This window comes from Rosa chinensis, chromosome 6 (genome assembly GCF_002994745.2).
Source record: "Rosa chinensis cultivar Old Blush chromosome 6, RchiOBHm-V2, whole genome shotgun sequence".
Lineage (NCBI taxonomy): Eukaryota > Viridiplantae > Streptophyta > Magnoliopsida > Rosales > Rosaceae > Rosa > Rosa chinensis.
In genome coordinates this window covers 43,066,021-43,086,211 of record NC_037093.1, presented here as the reverse complement: position 1 = coordinate 43,086,211, position 20,191 = coordinate 43,066,021, and the positions used below count along the sequence as shown (strand labels likewise).

Genomic DNA, 20,191 nt, shown 5'->3' with positions numbered 1-20,191 from the left:
TAGTGAAGATCCGAAAACAAAGAGTGAAGCTGAGTCTTTAGTAACACATGAACTTGAGAACTTTGAGTTTTTGCTTGGCATGGTAATTTGGTATCAGTTGTTATATGCGATCAACACTGTGAGTAAATGTCTTCAAGCTGAAAATATGGATATTGATGCTGCTCTTAAAGAATTAAATGGACTTATTTTGTTTCTTGAAGAGTATAGAGAATCCGGGCTTGATATGGTCATGGATGAAGCTAAACAAATGGCAAGTGAATTGGGAATTGAAGCTGTATTCCGCGAAAAACGCATCATTCGAAGAAAGAAGCAGTTTGATGACAGTGGCAGTGATGAGGTAATGCAATCATCTGAAGAATCTTTTAGAGTTAATTATGTCACACCCCGAATTTTGAAATAAGGATTCAAATCCGGAACATGACTAATAACAATACAAATAACGTTCTGAATTTTTCTCTCAGAAACAACCACACCTTACACCTCTTAATATTACATAAACCAAATCCTCAAGCTACTTATTACAGCACACTCTCATCAAATCAAATTGTAAGCTCAAATGAGTATAATTCTCCTCACAAAACAAATGCTGTAAATCTAACACTAATACTCTAAACCGCACGATCACCGCCCTGATTCTCCTGACCTACAGGATTTCCCGCTACACAATGTAAAACGTGTACCGGGATTGCAACAACACCAAACCCGGTAAGCCATGACAGCCCGTATGAGTAAACAAGAAAGAACTGTTGATTTATTTAATTACAATTATTATAACTCAAGTAAACAATCAACACACTCACAAGATAACTCCAAAAATCATATAAACATAAAAGTAGGTATTTTTCGATACTCTCTTTTAAAACTCAATCAGCAAATATTGCATCATTAATATGTGAAATAACATTAAAGCAATGCATGCTTGATTTTCTTTTTACCAACACCCTCACATATTCAAAATATATCATGGATAGATATTTGATCAATTTCACATATTTCAAATATATCATGGATAGATATTTGATCAATTTCACATAACACCTTCACATATTTCAAATATATCATGGATAGATATTTGATCAACATAACATAAGTCTTTTTAGTGAATTTTCAGATTAACTGGTATCAGATCATAAATCCACGTGTTAGGGTCCATAATACCAAAACACGGGAAAACCAGGTTGACTGGTATCAAATCATAAATCCACGTGCTAGGGCCATAATCCCAAAGCACGGGTAAGCCGCAGCATACCAAGGCCACCACCAAGGCATGTATACTCAAAGTAAGCACCCTTCCTAAGAGTATAATAGTGCACTATCTGAAGGGACAGAGCCCACAGCTTAACAACCACGCAGCACCCCCACGAAGCATAACCACGCAGCACCCCCACGAAGCACAACCACGAAGCATAACCACGAAGCACATTTACCAGTAATTCACTTAAGCACGGGGTTGTTGTAATCACCCGGCTTCATAATTATATTTTTTAGACATAATCAAATTCACATCATACAATCTTTATAAATTTTAGATTGTAATTATGCATATGTACACCCACATAAGAGACATATTATTTCAAGACAAATCTTTACTTCTTAAAATAATTTCCACATATTCACAATTGGCCATATAAAATAGCTTTCACATCACATGATCAACATTTCATTATTCAACAATTAAATGGGAGATTAATAGCTTGAATAATATCCAATCAATTCTCAATCATTTCATCATGCCAATCACACATCAACCAAAATATATATTCCACGTAAATATATATATACGTAATCATCCGCTCAGGAATGACTACTAATACCAACTATAGTTCAAGTATAAAAACCGTGAAATTCATTTGTATAATAAAATCATTTTACTTACCTATGGACCGTAGTTGATCAAGTCCATATGATTTAAAACAAATATTTATTCCATAAATATTTTCACATAATTGCGATATTTTCACACAATTGCGACAAAAATAAAGTAATTAAATTTATTCGGTTCGTAATATGAACCATGTGAGGTTTACTCACCTCTAATCCAGCTGCGTCTTCTAAAAAGTCGAATATATCAATATTCCGAACGCTCGTCAACTCAAACCGTCAAGTACCTAATCAAGTATGGTCTTTGCTTAGTAAACGAAACACGAAATAACCTTAAACGACGATCCAACGGTCGGATTCTAAAATAAAGACGATCCAACGGTCGGATTCAAAAATAAAGGTGATCCAACGGTCGGATTCGAAAATAAAGACGATCCAACGGTCGGATCGAAATTATATGATGATCCAACGGTCGGATCCTCACGGATCGCCCTTAGGATCATCCTCCAAAATTATCACGAAGATCCAACGGTCGGATCTTCCTGAATCGTCCTTATAAACATCTCCACAAAATTTCATGAAAATCCGACGGTCGGATTCTCAAGAATCGCCTTCCGAATCACTATTTCACAATTATACGAAGATCCAACGGTCGGATCTTCGCCCGTGACCTCACAAAGTCACCGGGACAGTCATACGATCATCATATTAAAATTTGAAGTAAAACCGATGGTCTGATCTTCACAGATCGTAAACCGAAGATAAAACGTAAAAACGTTAAATAGTAACGTCAAAACGTAAATCCACTATTTATCAACTTTTTCTAAAATAATCATATAATATATCAAAACGCTCGTATGGATGCATAGATGAATAAACTGAAAACAGAACACAAAAATACGGCCGGACGCGCTCCCACGCGCCGCCACAAGCGGCGGTCAAACCGGCGGTCAACGGCGGCGGTCAACGCCGGGCCAACCACCTCCGATGCAAAAGTCGTCAACTACAAACTTCTTCAAAATAAAAGGGTGATCAACTTTCATACCTGGAGCTAAGCGAGATTCGGTCTAGATCGCCCTAGATCAAGCTTTGAAGTTTGGATTAATCTGGAGCGTCTGTTCCAAACCCAGATTCAATCAGAACCGTCGAAAAAGTCAAACCATGATCTAGCGTTCTATACACAAAATCGTGATGAAAGACTTACAAAATCGTGATGAAAGACTTACATGGGGAGGAGATCACGAAAATGGGAAGGATCGGCCGAGGGGACGCCGGAAAACTGGAGATCCTGCCGGGTCACCGATCGGAGGCTGGGATGCCTTCGATCCAAGGCTGGAGGCAGCGGCGGGGCAAAGCGATGGCACAGGGCGGCTGGACGGATCATGGCGAGTCCGTTGAGGGCCGGGTCGTGGCCGGAGGACGCCGGAGGAGCCGTTTTCGGCCGGGTCGGGTCGGCGGGTTTCCGCCGGGTCTAAGGGTTTCGAGCGAGAGAGAGAGAGAACGGGGGAGGGACTATTCCGCAAAAACTAAATATTTTCGTCCTTAATGAAAAATCAGAATTTTTCCCCTATTTATAGAAAATTTCCAAATTTCAAATATTCATAACTTATTCATACGAACTCCGAATATTGCGTTCCACATATGCACGCGATCGTATCGACGAGCTCTACAACTTTCATGAAGGAAATTTTCTCAAATTCGGTACGCATAAAAAGTCACTTTTTGAGACCCCCCTAAATAACGTTCGATTTCGAAATAAAACCGTTCGAATTACTTCCACAACTTCTCCAAACTTCGTACTCGCTCCTAATACCGCGAAATCAAATATAAAAATCCACGGAATTTAATTTGAATTTTTCGGGGTATTACAAATTACTTCCTCTTTATAATTGATCAAGCCCGTTCTTCACTTCAAACTCGGTTCGAACAATTTCAAAAATATGAAGAAATTTTTGGGTTTTTGTTTAGTTTGGAGAGGTTAAAGTCTGCTGATGATCATAGTTTAACGATGTCATGTGACAATCTTGAGAATTCTTTAACACATAATGGCCATTCAGATATTGATGGATATGATTTATTTTTGGAGTTAAAAATCTTGAAGTGCTCTTTACCAAGAGAAACAAAAAGAGCAATTGATGTGCTGAATTATTTGAAGAAGATGGATGGTTGTTTTCCGAATGCTTATGTTGCTTACAGAATCTTGCTGACTATACCAGTTACAGTTGCATCTGCAGAGAGAAGCTTCTCCAAGTTGAAGTTAATCAAGACTTATCTTCGATCAACTATGTCACAAGAAAGATTGAATGGATTAGCTATGTTATCAATTGAGAAAAAAGTGGTTGAAAAAATTGATTATGCAAACTTAATTACTACGTTTGCCTCCAAAACTGCGAGGCGAGTGGTATTTAAGTAAACATTTGATGCTTCAAGGGAGCGTGTGATGTATGATGATATCCAAATATAGCTTCCTGTCAACATTTCTAGCTTTAGTTTTGTTTTGTCTAGTTCATCTTTAGTTTTTTTCTTATATTTTTAATTTGACTATATTTTTAACTTAATCTTTTAAATATTGTTTTAAGACATCTTAGGATATATTATTGACTTATAATCTAAATATTTTTGGATATTACATGTTGTTTGTTGTTTTACTATCAGATTTTGAGTTTATAGCTTTAGTTCCAGATTTTTTTTTTAATGCACACTACGATTTGAGGGCCCAACTCCTAGAGTTTGCCTCAGGTCTGAAAATCTCAGGTCCGGGCCTGCTCAGCCTCACCTCTCCAACAGTACCTGCAAACCCAGCAGCCCAGCCCAGCCGGCTTCCTCCCCAGCGCCCCCGCGCCCAGACGCCCAACAACCCAGGCCGAGATCTGCGATCACACCAGGCCTCCACAGCACCAACCCGATCACGACCTGCCTGCAGCAGCCTACACCTTCGCCCCCCGTCTGCTAGGACTGTGCAAAACACGGTACAAACCGGCCAAACCAATCGAAACCGATCGGTAAATATGGTTTGGTTAAGGTTTTTTAGCGTTAAAATATGAAAACCGGTTCAATATCGAACCAAACCGTATATGAATTGGCTTGGTTTGGTTTTTCTTTTACTTAAACCGCGAAATCCGAACCGGCCGGTATGTATTAAATATAATAGGAAAAAAATTTAAAATTATATACATAATATATATATATATATATATATATTTGTGGGTAGTCTTTTATAAGTAAGTTCTAAATCTATAATTATAATTTGATTATCAAAATGATATACTACCATATTGAATCCTATACCAAAAGGCTTAAAACCCAAAAAAGTGAATCATTTTGAAACTATTTTTTTCGACAAAATTTTGAAACTATTTTAGATTTTGTTTTTTGAATATTAGTTTTGGATTTTGATTATTACATTTTTATTATTGAGATTGAGTTTTAGTATTTTACTATGAGTTTTTCTTAGACAAAACGTTAATGCTATATAGGTTAAAACCGCCTTACCGACCAAACCAAACCATCTTTAAATGGATTGGATTGGATCAGATTAAGTTTATTTTTTTCGATGACCGGTTGTCTAAAATGTCTAAACCTCTTACTTTGGCATAGAGACGGTTTGGAGTCAAAACCGATCCAATCCAATCCACGTGCAGCCCTACCGTCTGCCAGTGCCCCGCGACCGCATCTGCAGACCTCCCATTGTTGCAGACCAGAAGAAGAAGACGCAGAAGAAGAACAGAGGAAAGAAATAAGCAAGAAGAAGAAACCGAAAGAAAAGGAGAGGGACCCAGCCAAAGAAAAAAAAGAAAGGAAAGGGGGGAGGAGCGGGCTTGGGCCCGGAAAGAAAAAAAAGGGAAAAAGGAAAGGAAAAAAAGGGAAAAAAGAAAGAAAAAAAAAAAAGGAAGAGAGAAGGGCAGCCCACCAACTGCCAATTTCCGACCAGATTCCAGCAATCCTAATTTAGCTACACGCCTGCATCAACACGCGCGTGTCTTCAAGCCAAGAACAATCACGTAAGTTTTTATAATTAAGGTTGCTGCTTTCTTGTATTTAAATTCCTTTTATTTCCTGCAAATATTGGAATATATGATTGCCAAATGAGTTTGATATTTAACAAAGCGGAATTGTGGGGATTCACGCTTAACGAACTAAGAATGTTCGTATGAACTAAGAGTGTTCATAATTAAACGAACTAAGAGTGTTCGTGTGAACTAAGAGCGTTCACAATGCTTGGACTAAGAGCGTCTGTAAGCATCAAATTATGACCATATTAAAACATCATTGTTTGGTCTAATCCAAAAGAGATTCTTGGAAATTGATTTCTTGGTAGCATAGCTCGGAAATCTTATTGTTTTAGTTTTCGTGGAAGTTTAACTCCGAAACTAATATATCTTCTCTTCTTATTTTCAAGATGTCGAATGAACCTAGACTCGACTTTCCCATGCTTGACTCAACAGGCTCGGATTACCACAGTTGGGTAACCGATGTTGAGAATCATCTCACTTCCAAGGGAATATTACCCATAATCCAGGCACCTAACCCGGATCTTGTGTTCAACCGAACATCTACAAAGCATGCTCAAGCAGTTATCTTGATGCGACGCCATATGGACAAGGCACTCAGATTGGAGTATACGTCGATCAAGGATGCAAGAGAGCTATGGGTAGCGCTAGAAGAGCGCTTTGGCAATATCCAAGATTCCCTCCTCCCTGACTTGAAGGTTCAATGGAACAATCTGCGCTTTGCTAACTTCAAGTCTGTTGCTGAATATAATTCAGAGGCTCTTCGCTTACAATCCATGTTGAGATTCTGTGGGCAACCTGTCACAGAGCAAGAGCTAATTGAGAATACTCTCTCCACCTTCCCCGTTTCAGCCATTGTGGTATCAAAGCAATACCGTACTGAAGTCAATGCTGGACGGATCACGAGATTTCATCAGCTTATCAATATCATATCTGTAGCTGAGAAACATGATAACATACTCATGAGGAATTATAATTCAAGGCCCATTGGAACTAAGAGCGTTCATGAGGCGAATTATAATGCACCCAAAGGAGGGCGCAAGGAGCGGTACCCTAAGAATGGGGGACATGAGGGACGTTTGGGCCCATATAACCTCCCTAACCAGGAAGGAAACCGCAAGTTTGGTGATGATACACGTGGTGGTAATGCCACACGTGGGAGAGGGGGTCGTGGCATCCCTAGCCGTAATGGTGGCTCAATGGGTCGTGGTGGTGGCACCAACCCTCCTAGGGAACACCCGCAACGTGCACAACGTGCACCTCAATTAAAGGGAGGCAACCACAATGATGAGTGTCATCGATGTGGATCAATTGAGCATTGGTTCAAGCAATGCAAGGCAAGCGAGGAACTAGCTGCAAGATACAGGGCATATAGGGACCTGAGAGAGCAAGAAGTGTACCTTGCAGAAAAAGAAGAAGATGGTGGAGATGTCAATCTCACCATAGAGGACTTCAAAGCTGAAGATGAAGTGCACATGGATGCATCAGACTTTGATTAGATTAGTCCTTTTATTTTCCAAGAACTTTTGTAATGGCAATTTGCCTTAGTCAATAAATGACAATTGTATTAACTCTTTCTTATGTGGCGGACCCAATAAAATGTGATGTCTAGGAAAGTCATTGAGATTATTGGTACTTAAGAGAGCCTCGCTCCACCAACATCTCTCTCTACTTTCCTGGTCATATTTGATTGGAGTTACCAAATGGATAGAGTGACTACAATGTGTCTTACTTTGATTTTATTTTGGATTAGATTTTGGAAACTTTGATGTAATCATTGGCTATTAATAAAGTGTCAATTCTTTTACTTAATGTATTGGACATACCTTAATTCGAACTTTATTATATAAGAGCCAATGGTTTTCATGTGGAAACACATTATGAGAATGGACAGAGTTCCTTTGCATCACCTCTAATGACTACGGACGTGAACGAGTATTAGAGAAACTTATGTGTCACTCTAGTGGGTTGTAGGCAACCACTATCTGACTTATGGGATTTTGACACATATAGGCTTTGACATGATGATCAGTGTATTAAAGACTTTACACGGACATCCATTTTCAGAACGAAGAAAAGTAAGAACCACGAATTGGTTAGAGGAGATGCACATGCGCCTCATGGCGCCATGATTGTGCAAAGACAGGCCATACATGGCCGGCGCCGCCTACCCCCTGCGGCAAATACATGGCATTGACGCCATAAACTCCTCTCTCTACTTCTCAAGTCTATTGTGACATTATGGCTTCACCAAAACCTTCATTGGTTGATTATAAAGCTCATGTTTCGTTCTGTAAAGCCTGTTATTTAGGATTGAGACCATCCTATACAAAGGAGATTGAGGAAATAATTCCATTCTTACAAAGAATCTAAGGGAATTCTATGGATTTGATCAACCAACTTGCGGACCGTATAGATATTTTATGGTGTTGGTTGATACGCAAACACGCTGGTCAAGTGTTGTGCCATTATCCACTCGTAATGCTACTTATACTACACTCCTAGCACATAACATATGGCTACGGGCTCACTACCCAGATCATCTCATCCAGTCAATTTGACTTGATAATGCTAGAGAGTTTACATCGACAATTTTCGATGACTATTGCATATCATTGGGTATTGATATCAAGTATCATATTCCCATGTACACACCCAATTGGTCTCGCGGAAAAGCCACCATTAAATGACTACGATGGTAGCCCGGACATTGGTAATGCGCACCAATATTTCCGCTTGGGTTATGCAATATCGCATGCAGCTATGCTAATTCGTCTACGACTCATAGCAGCCACTCAACTTTTATTTGCATTACAGCTAGTGACTGGATTCGAGTCTAATATCTCGTATTTATGCATATTTGAGTGTGCGGTTCATGTGCCAATTGCGCCGCCACAGCGCATCAACACGAGTCATTGCAATGAATGCATATATATATTTGTTGGACATGAGTCTCCAACTATAAGTCCGCTATGTAGAAACCTTGACAGGCGATCTCTATTTGTCACTTTGATGAGACAGTCTTCCCGTCGTTAGGGGAAGATTAGAACGTCAATGTTCAACAGGAACGACATGAATTGTCGTGGTCTGTCCCCACTATGTCTCATCTTGATCCCCTAAAAGTGACGAGATCACATATACCTGTTGCAAACATGCCTGCAATGATTGATGTCCCCACAAGAGGACATGCTGTCACCCAGAGAAGATGGGTACTGCACCACTACCATGGATGGTAGTATGGTGACGCCACAAAGGTGGCATAATGGCGTCATAGGCCATGGGTTCCGCTAGAAAGAGTAGGAGACCCATAAGTTCGATGGATTCTCGCCTTAAGAAGAAAGCGAGTTTGGCACAACTTGATCCATTGATCATTGATACTCAAAATCCATCTCATTAGAATATTTTGAACTGTGGTTATGTCCAAGAGACATCGTTGGGGGACGCCTCAATGTTAGAACCAATTCCTGAGAATATAAAGATCTCTACGAACTACACTAGTGTATATGAGGACGTGGAATTATTGAGACCAATGACATCGAACCTTACTCTGTTGAAGAATGCCAACGTAGAGAAAATTGGCCTAAATGGAAAGATGCGATCCAGGTTGAATTGGATTCACTAACGAAGAGGAAGGATTTCGGGCCTGAGATGCCAACACCTCCTAACATAAAACCTATTGACATTAATAGGTCTTCGTTAGATAGCGTGATGAGAAAAAGAGATGGTAATAAGGTTCCTCACAACGCCCTGGAATCGACTACGAGAAGACATGTTCTCTCGTAATGGATGTCATTGCACTCCACTACCTTCTCAGTTTGGTAGTTTCCAAATAATTGAACATGCAGCTTACGAATGTGGTCACTATGTATCTCTATGGGGATCTAGATACGGAATATAATGAAGGTTCTTGTGGACTTCATTTACCCAAGTCAAGTAGCTCTAGACCACGGAGTGTATTTGCAACGAGGTTGAAATGCTCACTAAAATGACTACTTGATTGGGAAGGGATATGATGAACTATGCCCACGCGTTTCCATGACAAGTTCCGGATTTGCAGTTGTCGCGGTTTATGTTGATAAACATAATTGGAACCCTTGAGAGTTAAGGGAAACCGCTGAACACTTGAAATCCGAGTTTAAGAGGAAGGATCTTGGGAGAACACGGTTTTGTCTAGATTCAGAGCTTGTATATCGTGGCAAGAGGCATTTTTGATAAAGTCAAAGATGCACCATGGTCGTCCGTAGTCTTGGCCCTAAAAGGGATCCGTTTCGTCCCAGGGATGATGACGAAGACGTGTTAATAGCAGAAGTGCTTACTTATGTACAATAGGCGCATTATTGTACTTAGCACAATACAAGACCAGACACCTCAATTATTATGAACTTGTTGGCTAGATATAGCCCCGCGCCAACGCAACTCTATTAGATTGATATAAAGACAATCTTTCGATATATGAGAGGTATGATTGATATGAGCTTGTTCTATCCCTATAGAGAAAAGAGATGACGGAAGTGTGGGATCGGACCCCATAAGGCAAAATGCCACCTTCCGTGCTCCTCCTCCTCTCCATCAAAATGATAACAAGCACTTCTAAATACTGAAGTGAACCAAATCCGATAAGAGGATAATGTAGCGGACTTATTTACTAAGTCGTTACCAAAATCCACCTTCGAGAAACATGTGAAGAGCGTCGGATTGAGAAAGTTATCCGAACTCCCATGATTGTAGCAATCAGGGGGAGATATTGACATCAAGGGGAGGCATGATGTCTACATGTTCGATCTCGAAGAGTGAAGGACGTGTTGTGCTCTTTTTGTCCTTCGACCAGGGTTATTTTTGTCCCACAGGGTTTTTGTTACCTGGCAAGGTTTTTAACGAGGCAACGATCAAAGCGTCATCACCAAGTTTGAGCGGCACAAGGGGGAGTGTTGAAGGATGTCGACATAGTGTGCCTCTACAAACTAGGGTTTAGGATTGTAATAGGAAAGTGTTATAGGTATTCAATTGTATTCGGATTCTCTTACTTTTTGTATACCTTGTAACTCCCTATATAAGGGCTCCTATTATCAATAATAAACACACAATTCTATTCTCCTACAACACTGAGCATATTAATGCCGGAAGGATCACTGACTTAAACCTCTATCTTTTCTCGTAAAACTTAATGAGTAACATCAGACAATGAAGAATTGTATGTAAAACCGTTTTATCATTTTCCATATTAAGTACGTTAATCATTCACAGAAGTTAAGTATGAAAACTCTCTAGCATCTACAGAAGTCTTCACTACAATTAAATGGAAGTGAAATTTGTCAGTATATTGACAGTTTTCCCTAAATACAGACTAAAATTAAGAAACATATGGGACTAAGTAATTATACTCACATAGTGGACTCAGATCTCATACCCATCTGATTATAGCCAGAATAGTTCTGGTTTTCATCGGTTCATGGAACAGTCCAATTCATCCCGTTTGCTAACTCACAGGCCACAAAATTTTATTCATTGCAGATCTTGCCTCCTCCTTCCTAAACAATCAATTGAAGGACCTGCAAAATATGAATTAATTAATGAACATTGCCTCTAAACCTTCTCGTAAAATCGCTACATAAAGAAAGATGATTTTTGCTTCCCCATGTATTAGTGGACAAAGGGTCAATTCCACTCGTGCTATCGCATATTTAATTTAAGCATTCCTGTGAAACAAACTATAATTGAAAGTTGTTATAATAACATACCTTTTATATGCACAATGACTCAGTTCATGAGTTGGTATGCTGGTTGGGAGCAGACATTGCATAACATTGCCTAGGGAAAATAAAGATTCAAATCAAAACCATGAAACCTCTCACAGTCTAGCTGGTGATATAAGTAAATGAGATTCCATGCGCCCCCCAACGAACACTATATATTAAGCAGCTACATTTGGAAAGGAGCAGGTCATTGTGATTAACAGCAAGGTCTTCACAAGACACAAAGAACACATGGCTTTCCACACTCGCTCCAACAGCTTTCCCTCAAGGCCACACCCACTGTTTCAAGAAATTGATGAGCATTTGTACAGATTGAAGTCTTCTGAGGCCACCTCCACATCTTCATCATCAATAAGCCACAAACTAAGCGGTCTCCAAGACTTGCATGATTGTGTCGATAGGTTGCTTCAATTGCCTCTCACCCAAAAGGCCTTGGCACAAGAGCAGCATCATAAATGGGCTAATGAGCTATTAGATGGATCTCTCAGGATCTTGGACGTTTGTACCACTTCCAAAGATACCCTGATGAAAACCAAGGAAAACGTACAAGATCTTCAATCAATCATTCGAAGAAAGCGTGGAGATGAAGCTGCAGTACTCAAGAGTGAAGCAAGGAATACTTGATATCCAGGAAGACAGTGAAAAAGGCTCTCCACAAAGCTTTGGGGAACATGAAGGGAATGGCAAACAGATCTTCGTCTTCCTGCAGGATCAAGAGACTATAACCATCGTGAGCAAACTGAGAGATGTGGAATCAGTCACTCTCGCCATGTTTGAATCAGTTCTATCCTTCATCTCAGGGCCAAAGTCAAAGCCTTACAGCTGGTCTTTGGTTTCCAAGATGTTGCAGTCAAATAGAATAGCTTGCGAGGAAGAAACAAAAGTAAATGAATTTACAGAGGTGGATGCTGCATTGAAGTCACTTAAGAGTGGTGACAACACACAACCAGCTTAACATTCTGGAATCATGCATTCAAAACCAAGAAGAAGCACTTGATTGTCTATATAGGCAATTGATCAAAACAAGAGTCTCCCTTCTCAACATCCTCAACCACTAGATATTAGCTTTTCAATCAATTTTGTACATGAAAATATTGCGTACCTGTATACATCTTCTGATATCCAATTGATACACATAGTGATAAACTCTTTTGCCTACATTATTACCACTCTATTTTCTCTTCAGAAGCTTTTTTTTTTTTTTTTCTGGGAACATATACATGTAAGTAGCAAAATTTTACCATTTCTGTTCTGTAAATTCCAATTACCGTCCGATGTATGGTTTCAAACTAGAAAACCAAGGAAGTTTATTGTTGTCCAATTAGCTATAACTTCTGAACGTAAATACATACAAGCATTTGAGATTGAGGTCACATGTGAATCAAAGATCGAATATGAGGCCACAATAAATATCGAAACAAGATAGATGAACACCACATGCAGCAATTTGAGTTGAGTTGTCAAGATTCCCATTATAGCACAAAATAAAAAATATCATAACTCAACTAGAAGGTAATTTGATGACTTCAACATATATATATATATATATATATATATATATATATATATATTCACAGATCACAATCTCACACATATTAAGCAATAATCATAGAGCTGACCAGTTTTCTGTTACAGGGATGAATTACTAATCTCAAGCTGTATCGCTATATCATGGAAACACATTACAGTCAGCTTTTCAGTTTCTGTCATTCTCTTGCACAACAAATACAACAACTTTCAAGATTCAAAATTAAACAAGCATTCCTTAGAATTGGTGAATTTCCATGAAAAGGGAAAATGGAAGTTCCATATGTGCCGAAACATAGTTGACTGACCAGAGTTTGCCAGCTGCAGGCCAGTAGAAATCTCATAAACAAGAATATGTTGACACAAAATCCATTTAGTGGTCAAACTGTTCAGCTTGAAGGAAACCATAATCTCTAAAAAACCAGATCAAATTTTTGAGGGTCAGTCCCAAGTTTATAATATTAGCCAGGATGATAAAAGTACAGGTAGGGACTTTTCCTATCTTAAAGTTTATTTGATTATGATTCATTGTTATAGTCGGCTAAGTATATGGTTTTGAGCAGACTGATACTTGAACAATCTGCAACTCAAGAAGTTCATCTATATATATATATATATATATTATTTTTTTTGGGGTGAAACTTTATAACATCCCTGGTGAACTCAAGCAGACCTTTTACTTTATCACTGACTCAGTAATAGAAAAATCTATGAGCCCTGCATTGGTTCAGAACCATTTCAATGGATATCAAATAACTCATATATGTTGATATCCATTGGGACTAACTAATGGTACTCACACGGCAGATTCAGATCTCAAATACTTCTAAGAACAACAATGTTGTTGTTTGTATCACTGTGATGTAGGACGAGAATGGACCCAGTTTAGCCGAAAAACCATAAAAGTAAAGAAGCAGTGTAGAATCAAGAAGAGTGATTGGAAAATAGGTAACTCACGCGTAATCAGGTTACTAGCTGCTGGAATATTAAAGAAGATTTGGTTTGGGACTTTTCGGGTTTCTCGTGTGAAAAGTCAGGTTTTGATTTTGAATCAGATTTGACTAACTTTTGGCCAGAATGTCGGTTTGAGACGCATGATAGCTTTCCAGAATGGGAACGACGAGATCTTCAAGACTCACTTTAGTGAGCCCTATCAGATTTAGGCCAAAATGTATCGTCTTAATTATCCGATTCGCGATTTCATATTTTTAGGCTAGTTTTATATTCTTTTTATTTTAGGTTTTCTAGTTTATTTTGGATTTGTTTTGTTTTAATCCGTGGGCTTTAGGGTTTCATTGTTAGTCGCCCTAGGGTTTATTTTCTTATAAATAAGCCGCCTTAAGGCTGCAGAACGTATCTTTTATCTTTTATCAATAAAATTGAGATTATTCTCTTTTATCTCTGGTGGACTCCAGAATCCTTTGCTTAGGTTTATTGCTGGTAAACCTAGATATCAATCCGACTGCGTCACACTGCCAAGGATGCCCTGTTGCAAACCAAGGAGTGCACTCAGGAACTTCAATCATTATCGAAGAAAGTGTGGAGGAGAAACTGGACTGACGAGGTTAGGAAATACTTAACCTCTAGATAGAGAGTGAAAAAGATGATCCACAAAGCTATGGTGAATCTCAAAGGAATGGAAACGAAATCCACTTTGTCTTCCGTCAGCAAGGACCATAAGACTATTGCCAGTGTTTGCATGTTGAGAGATATTGAACCAGTCACACTCTCAGTGTTTGAATCACTACTGTCCTTCATCTCTGGGCCAAAGTCAAAACCAAGTGGCTGGTCATTGGTTACCAAGATAATGCAGACAAAGAGTACTGCTTGTGAAGATGAAAAAGAAAAAGAAAAAAAGAATTTGCAGAAGTGGATGAAGCATTGAATCCATTCATTGGAACAAGACAAGCAAATGTCAGCCCAAGTGTACAGATATTGCACATAACCAGCTTGAGAAGCTGGAATCATGCATTCAAGATCAGGAAGAAGGACTTGAGTAGTGCCTACTTAGGCAATTGGTCAAAACAAGAGTCTCACTTCTCAACATCTTAAATCACTAGTAATAGTCTTTATTCGATCACGTACGTGAAAACATACATGAATACAACCTTTGACATAAAATTGATACATTCTCGTTAGTAAATATTTACTGTCTCCCTCATATAAAAATTTATTGCTGTACAGTATAAGAAACTAAGAATAGTTCAATCTATTGCGGTTTCAAGACTAAGTCAACTAAAAGTCAAAAACCAATTGAATTTTCTAATATAACAGTAATTAACTTGTTCTGCTTTCCACTATGCAAACTAGCACTTTGAGAGATTATACTGAGGCCACATTGACATTATTCATCCAAATAATTATAACACACGTACACAGACACATATCATCTCTTTTCGTCTCTAGTATGAGCTTATAAACTCTCCAAAAATGAATAAAACTTCAGAAGTAGTGTTGAGCAATAAAGTTGGAGCTGACTAGTTTTCTGTTACAGTGAGACGATGGTATCTGAAGGGTGTTGCTCTACCTCAATCCCCATCATCATCATCCAGACTCCATGGAAACGCATATGGAATCATCTTGGCAGTTCTTGCTCAACAATCATCTTTGGACTTTCAACATTCCAACAAGAAAATTCAAAAATTTTGGTGATGACCTTCCATGAAAATTGTAAAGGACGATCCAAGTTCTACATGCGCTGGAATACAAGTCTAATATTGAAAGCAGCAACCCAAGCCTCAACGGTCCAATTGGCCCGTCCAACTTTTCAGCCCAGTACCCAATAGAAAACAAGTCGGGTTTTATAAGAGCGGCGTGTTGACCAAGGGTTTGACGCAGTGGCGGAAGCACATGGTGGGCTATATGGGCTCAAGCCTAGACAACATTTAGCCCAAAAAACCCTTAAGTATATAGATATCTCTACCTCCAACCCATACCAGCCCAAAGAAAAAAAAATTACATGTAGAAATCCCGTATTCCCAGCTCCCAGAGTCCCAGTCCCGTACTCCCACAGTAGCTCCCAGTCCCGTACTCCCACAGTCCCACAGCAGCTCCCAGCTCCCAGCTCCCAGTCCCGTACTCTAGACCTCTAGTGTTTCGAACTTTCGATGGAGGTTATGGACTTATGGATTGAAACAAGATATGAAGCTTTATCAATCTCCTCTGTTCTTCACTTCTTGCTGCTCTGTTTTTCCCAATGGGGTTTCTTGACTTTCCTCAAAGAAATCCCAGATCTCTTTCCTATGATTGTCGATTTCTGTTTGCTAGTTGCTACCACTGGTTGTGAGTTGGGGCTGTTGGGCTTTTGTGTATGAGTTGGGGCTGTTGGGCTTTTGTGTATGAGTTGAGATTTGGGGAAGAGAGAGATAGAGAGAGAGACTGAGAGAGAGAGATTCCATGTTAGCTGAGGTCTGGCCGTCTGGTTGTGAGTTGGGGCTGTTGGGCTTTTGTGTATGAGTTGAGATTTGGGGGAGAGAGAGAGACTGAGAGAGAGAGAGAGAGAGAGAGAGAGAGAGAGAGAGAGAGAGATTCCATGTTAGTTGAGGAATTGAGGATCTTGAATTCTTGATTCTTGATCATGGATTCATGGTCGGTGACGGTGTGTCGGTCACTGGGTGAAGGTCAGTCACTCAGAAAATATTATTATTGTGCCATTCTAATTAGCCTAGACAGGAATTTCATCCTGGTTCCGCCACTAGTTTGACGGTAGACAGAACACACACACACACAGGGGCTTCCAAGTTCCAACCTTCCATCATCTTTTTCTGCACGAACTCTTTCTTTCGCCCTCCGTGATCGAGCATTCGAGTGAGAATATATAAGAGGCTTGTGGGCGTGATTGATGGATAGAGAAATTGGGTGAACGGCGAGACTAAAGTATCGGACTTCTCTAATGAGCGTTTGCACTGTCTTTCAGCATACAGATTCCAAATTTTTTTACCAAACTAGGTGGCAAACAGCATTTCTTTACACCCTCCCTAATTTGTATCATAGATGTAAAATGAATTAATTAATATTTAAGATATTGTCCAAAAAAAAAAAAAGAGCCAATGACCATTATCTACAATTGAGAATAATTTTTTCCCATGCGAAAAACTGGAAGCGGTCCTTTGCGAACACATTATGAGGAAATATATGTTAGTTCAAATTGCAGAAAAGACAAAATTTTGATAAATTTCTTTATATTTACAAAATTTACAAAATATGCTACCGCTCCTTTGAGAGTTCATTTCTCAATATTCTTTTCTTTACTCTTTTCCAATTTACACTGATCCACAGTAACAAAGCAATAATAAATTTTGAATTGCTGAAAATATCTTATTCAAGTCAAAACCCTTTTGTTTATATGTTTCAAATAATAGCAAATGAACACAGACCAAGCTTCGGATATCTTTGAAAATTCATAGTAATCCAGCTTGTCATAATTGAAGCAGCAAAAACTTGTTTCCCATCAAGCCAAAACACAAGGTTGTTAAATTTTGAAAAGTGAAGTTAAAATAATGAATATTAATAAACTTACAGGTTTTACTATTTTCTACTAAGCAAATTGACAATTTTTTTAAATAAAACGCATATGTACTTTACCTACCTATATTCTATAGTACTTTTGATTTGTGGAATCAACTGAACATGAGATATTGACGTGTGCAAATAATTTGCATGTCAATAATTGTAGATATAGTTATTGACCAAGTTGAATCATGAAAAAACTTGAACTTCACAACTAATAGCAAACCAAATGGCAAAGTAGAATCCATACCTAAGATTATTACTAATTCTCAATTAAATCTCAATACCAATTATGCAATCCTACTGATCTTTAATAGATTTGCGTAACTCTATTAAGTATTAACAACAGCCTAGTATTGTGACAAAAAGAGCTAACAACTAATACATTCTTATCTTTCCTAGTTGTGTAAGTAGAACATTACGAAACTCTATTGATTATATTCTATTGACCTCTAGTAGACCATGACAATATATGATTGACGAAGTAGTGTTAGCTCAGTGGTTAGAGCACTCACTACCTAAGATCCAGGTCATGGGTTCGAGTCACCATAGGGGTAGGAATGAAATCTTTTGATCATCTTTAAAATAAAGAAGAAAAAAAAGGTGATTCAAAACGGTAATTATACCCGTAAATTTTTGACATCAACTATATAATTAGCTAATTTATATTACTCTCCGAAAAACTAGAGGAGTACGTTAAAACGAAGTTTTTGAGATTAATTTTACTATCCCACCAACTATTAAGGATCCCTAAGATAGAATTTTCTTAAATTTTCGTAAAGGGTAATGTGCAATTTGAGGACTAGATATTAAAGTTTGTATTGAAATGAGTCTGTGGAAATTTTCTTGAAAATTTTCAGACACTCAAATGATTTATTATGAATTTCTAAAGTATGGAAATAAAATAAATTATGAATATAGTAATCTCTACCTTTGTATTTAATGCCGATTAATCTCCACCATCGGATTGGGGTATGTATATGCTCTCAAATCAGTCCGGAACGGAGTAGAAGCTTCCCTTCGCTTTGGGAATCGAAGACACGCCAACTTCACTCAGTCTCATCTCTCTCCTCTCACTGAAGCACCGACCAAAGCAATACTCCTAACTCTCTCTCTCTTTTCCTATTGTGAATCCTGGAACCATCATCATCGTCACCTTTGATCATTATTATGAGTTAAAGTTCACACTCGCTCCTCTTCAACTCGAATGTGACATGCAGGAGTAGAAACTCTGTTAGATTCGTCCAATCAAAGGTAAGCTTGGTGAAATTCTGGGTTGTGGTGACTTCAATTTGGGTTCAGGCTGTTACAAATGGTGTCAGAGCAGAGATTAGATCGTTGGGTTACCTATACGGTGGATAGAGGTTGAACTTTTACCAGTAGCGATAGATAGTTTGTTCAATATAAACAAACAAGATCCTTGGGTTACCCATAGGGATGGCAAAAATCCCCGGCAGGTAGGGTACCCATCGAGTATTCTACCTTAATGGGGAGAGATTCGGGGCTAATCAGGTAACGGGGACGGGAATCCCCAATATTCGATTTCTTAAATTGGGGATGGGGCGGGGATGGTGTTGTCATCCCTATACCCATTGCTACCCAATAATAAATATTATTTTGGACCAAGATTATATATTATGTTTATTAATATTACTTAGTATTTAAATGAATTTTTTTTAGAATATTTTTTTTTTTTTTTTTTGATTGGGTTAGTTGTTAGTAACTCACACACCCATGCAGTGGTATCTCAGCGCCAGGACACCTGCACCGACATTGCGGCGAAAGCCAGGCAAAACCAGACTAATTCACTACACCGCAGACGCACGAACCCAAAGGGTCCCTCAAATCTACTGGCCACGGGATGGAGCTGGGATTTGAACGCTAGACCTGAGGGTTCCAGACTAGGCCATTCGACCAACACACCACACCATGTGGTTATTTTTTTAGAATATGTTGATAACTATTAATTATTACTATATTACTATATCTGAAAGTTAAACTTTTTAATACTTTATGATATTTAAATTGTAAATTTATATATTTTAAACTTGATTATTGTATAATAATAATTGCTAAAGTGAACTAGAAATATATGCTAACGGGGATTCAGGGTGGGTATGGTGACTTGGGTATGGGTACGGGGAATATCTAATATATTCTAACGGGGATTGGGGTGGGGACGGGGCTAGAGAATGACTTCAGGGATGAGGATTATATTTAGATCCTCAGCCCCTACCCTCCCCATTGCCATCCCTAGTTACCCATCGACTTTGTTTCTATATTATATAACTTATGGTAATTTGTTAAACAAAGAAAGCTTATATTCAAGATAAAATTATAAAACAAAATATAACTAACCCTAATCAAGAACCCTAAAACTCATGAGAAAAGGGGCGAAGCCAAATCATTCACCCCAGGTTTGATTTTTATTTTGTCAGCTGAGAAACCAACTTTGAGATGATTTCAGAATGAGACTGCATATTATGGTGAGAGGAGGAGGCTGCACTGTAATAGAGCCGGCACGAAAACCATAGAAGTGATGGCTGATTCCATGAATATTCAATAGAAATA

General features: G+C 38.7%; 1 pseudogene; it reads left to right on the top strand.

Moving 5' to 3' along the window:
• The first annotated feature begins 11,815 nt into the window (after nucleotides 1–11,815).
• Nucleotides 11,816–15,171, top strand: LOC112171377 (annotated as a pseudogene).
• Nucleotides 15,172–20,191: the final 5,020 nt, after the last annotated feature.